This window comes from Festucalex cinctus, chromosome 15 (assembly GCF_051991245.1).
Source record: "Festucalex cinctus isolate MCC-2025b chromosome 15, RoL_Fcin_1.0, whole genome shotgun sequence".
Classification (NCBI taxonomy): Eukaryota; Metazoa; Chordata; class Actinopteri; order Syngnathiformes; family Syngnathidae; genus Festucalex; species Festucalex cinctus.
In genome coordinates, this window is record NC_135425.1 from 21,844,032 (window position 1) to 21,848,325 (window position 4,294).

At 37.6% G+C, this 4,294-nt stretch overlaps 1 long non-coding RNA gene across 1 annotated transcript in view; it reads right to left on the minus strand.

Moving 5' to 3' along the window:
* Positions 1-4,294, minus strand: part of LOC144002239 (uncharacterized) — a 63,642-nt gene that overhangs the window by 36,547 nt on the left and 22,801 nt on the right. The gene's annotated exons all lie outside the window — the stretch shown is intronic.

Here is a 4,294-nt window from a genome sequence, read left to right on the forward strand (position 1 = left end):
GCAATCAAGCCTCATTTTAAGGTATGACCAACAGAGTCAGAGGGAACCAGTGTCGGTCGGCCGGCCGATCTGGAGTCTGCCTGATTTTAAGACAAAACCGCAAACGACATTTTGGGGACGAAAACAGAAATGTGACCACATGTAAACACTTGTTGGGCATATAATAATTCCTTCAAATTTAATACATTTAAAAGGACTGGCCTCCAACTTTAATGGTCAACTCTGGAGATTGCCAACTGGGGGGGGCGAATACCCGCCAACCACATCTAATCTGAATGTGATAGCATTCAACAGGTGTTTGGTTGGTGCTGGATTTCACTTTGATGGACTGGATGTACTGGCTTCTATGGATCTCACTCTGCCTCATCGATCCTTCCCTCCTTCCCCTCTTTAGTTTTTCCTCTGGTCTCTTGAGATCTCTTTAAATTTGTCGGAATTTAGAGGCTTCTGCGGTTGGCGTAAGACTTTGATTTTGTAACAATGGGGAAGGCAAGGAAGTGTTTGGTCGGTGCTGGATTTCACTTTGATTTATCCTTCTTTTCTTTTGACCTTTTCTCTGGTCTCCTGACCGTTTGAACCTCATGACTCTGGTGAGACTGAAGTATCCAGTTAAGGTGAAGGGTAATGGGATTTTTATGAGGTTTTAGGTAAATTAATGAGTATAAATTTATACGTATTTGCACGCACACACACAAAAAATGAAAAAACAAAAAACAAAAAAAGCATCGGTAAGACTACCAAATGAACTATTCTGAGGTCTTAAAAAAAAAAAAAAAAAAAAAAAAATGAATGTGGCAACATGGTCATGAAAGTTGCAAGAAGACCATAACCATCATATCATAACTGAGGCATGTGACCAATAGGCATAATATGAAATCAGTGTTACTATTTAAACAAATACTAATTGGATTTCCACTTAGTAAGAGTTTCATTGGTGGAATCAATGGATGGAACTGATTTCAAGATCAACAATTGAGTGGAAATGTCGGCTGATATCTGAAACGATGTTTCTCATTGATGGAAATGGAAATAATTTGAGTGTGATTTAATGATCCTTTGATTCTTACTGAAGTGAAGTTTCACGTGTATGTCAAGCATGACGGCAATTTACTCTGGCATATTTTTCAGAAAAAAATTGATAAAATTACAAATGTTAGTCTTCAGGTTCCACTGTACATTTTATACTGTAAACATATTCTGTAATTGTGAAATCATACGTGTCTATATCATACAATATTCTTAGTTTAGACATGTACCCATTTTTTTTTAGATGGTCCCTTCTAGTAATGTAAACCAACTCTGAATTGTGTAACTCCCTGAAATGCAAACAACATTTGGCTGAAAATCCTTTCCAGAGAGGGGAAACCCCTACAGCCTTCCTAAGTAGTTTAGAAGAGAGGAGAGAAAAACAAAACAAAAAATAAAGCAGGGAGAATGTGTGCCGCTTGGCTGCATCCAACAAATTGTTTTCTGCTGTGACGAAACATTTCTTCCCCTCACGGACGACGAGCGACGTGCGCCATCTGAATCGCGTTAGGGCGCTCGCACACGAACGCGTGGGACTGCAGGGCCCCGGCCACCAACGGCATCGCTGATCGCTAACTGATAATACAACAGCAGACGTTTTTTTTTTGTTTTTTTTTTAACAACAACAACAGAATGATAAAACAATCTGGTGCGTGTTTATTGTAATCTGGGCGCACGCATGCGTTGTCCAATCGTGTACAGGTTGACCACACGATATTTCTCGAAGCAACTTCTCACAACGTTGGACCCCAAATATATCAAACTAGTTGACACAAAGGGAAGTTGTGATGTCACAGCAAAAGGTCTTCAACTACATGTTGAATAAGCGCGTCTGAAATTGCTGTCCGTGGTGCTGAAGCTTATTACCCTTAAGTGGTCCTTGATGTGGAACTCTTATATAATTAGCGCAAAGCATACATGTCAAACAATTAGCAGTCGAGCCTTTCTTTGGCACTGTAAATACGAGAAGAAAAAACAACAAAAACGCTCACTATGGTGCACACTATGGAAGCCCAAAAGTGTCAAAATTCAATAAATAAAAAGGCCTTTTTGAAATAACTATCCTTTTGATAAACAGGCAATTATGTAATATGGCCATTAAATTTTAAAATGAGGTGTTCGTATTATTATGAAAAGTGTTATGCTATTTTTTTTAAATATGTAACAAATATTTGATTTTGATTTAATATTTCATAATGATTATTTTAACAACGTCATACTTTTTAAAAATAATGACATTTAATTTATTTCCAAGGTTTTATAAAATAAGAAAACGTTTTACAAAGTCCGTTTTCATTTCACAATGTCCTTTTACACAATGGTTATTTATCAAAAGGATAGTTATTTCAAAAAGGCCTTTTTATTTATTGAATTTTGACACTTTTGGGCTTCCATAGCACACCACCACGAAGGTTAAATCGTGAAGAATATAAACACCTGCTGATTCGCATATTCGCAGACTACTTCCTGGTTTAAAATGATGTAAAACGAGGGGACCAATTTTTTTTTTTTTTTTTTTTTTGAGAGTCAAATGAAAGGGTCTCAATGTTGGCCAAATGGCAAAATTCCGAATGGAAAAAGAACAATTACCTGTTAAAGCGTTAACTAATTAATTAATCACAAAAAATTATCGTATTAATCATTGCATTACCACAGATTAATTAATCACACTATTGATTTTGACCGCAGATGATCCTTTTTTAGCGGACAGTGGATGGTTACGTTAAAAAGGTAGCTGTTGGAGTTTGAGCAGTAAACATAATTACATGCATTAAAGTAAAGCATTTAATAAATGATTCCATATGCCGTAGGTCATTCCCCCCCCCCCCCCATTTTAAATGATGCAAATAATTGATTAGAAAAAGTAGGATGAGCGTGTGCAGCAGGCAAGGAAGGATCAAAGGAAAGAAAGATGAAACAAAGTGAAATCCAGCACCAAACACACACCACCTACCAGCCACAGTTACAAAACCAGAAAACATCTAAATTCCGTCAGATTAGAGTGACCTCAAAAGATCAGAGGAAAGACTAAAGGAAGGAAGGAAGGAAGGAAGGAAATTCTGTTTCAGTCGATGCTGGTGTGGTGGATCTGGCATGCATAAGAACCTCCACCAAAGAGGGGAGCCGTCGACCTCGGCAAGGCACGCACATCCATCCAGATTGATGGATGGCTTTTGCGAAGATAATAAAAGCAAAAAACACAATTTCCATCTGCACCCAAATGTAATTGTTTCTTCCTTGGCTAGTAAGTCATTGCTCCAAGAATGTTATGTGAAATTGGTGGTGAGAAAGTAAAAAGTATTTGCAAAATCCTACTCGTAAATGACTACCAAAAAACAACAAAGAATTAATTATTTGCAAATTTGTAGTAAATTGATCCAAAAACCAAAGCAGCGCATCAGACTTTTTTTTTTCTTTTTTTTTTGGAATGAGTTTGTGAGAATTTATGTCCATTCGTCTCCGATGTTGGACCTGATAGGTGGCCTGGCTCAAAACATTTGTTCTAGTTCATACTGAAAGCATTTGATGGGTGTGGCGATTGTCCATCTTCCACACCAAAGGTCACGATACGATAATTATCACGATATTGTGGGGGCGTAATTTAAAAGAGATCACAAAAATGTAAAAAAAAAAAAAAAAAAAAAAAAGTTCATACTAAAAAAACAAAACAAAAACAATATTGTACTTTTGTACATAAACCACCTTACAATCTCTAATAATATTGAGGCACTTACTTGCTAATGATCGCTTCACAAGCAAATTAGGTTCCCCTTCATCTGACAATTAGCATACATTTGAAACATAGAAGGCCAAAACATCCCTAATAAAAATTAAATTGCACTAATAAACTAGCCACTAGAGGGTGCTAGAACTGCACAAATGGAAATCAACCTGACTTTTTTTTTTTTTTTTTTTAACAGATGTGTTCCTTTTAAATATTGTGAACATGACCACGACGATATTGTGGCAGTTTTAATATCGCGATATCACAATATCGCCCTTATGGTGACATCCCTACTAAGAGATGACATGTGAGGGGTGGTGTGTGCGCAACGGATAAATAAGGTGAAAGCAGAGACGCGGGTCAAGTCCGCACAGCTGATAGAGACGGAGAGAGCAAGAGAGGGCGAGCGAGCGAGCGAGCGAGAGAGAGAGTAGGAGGAGGCCCAAAAAAAAAAAAAAAAGAAAAAAAAAAAAAGAGGGAGCTACACAAGAGAAGCCACGCACTGCTCGGAGCGCTCACTCTCGAAGAAGCGAGCGCAAGAGA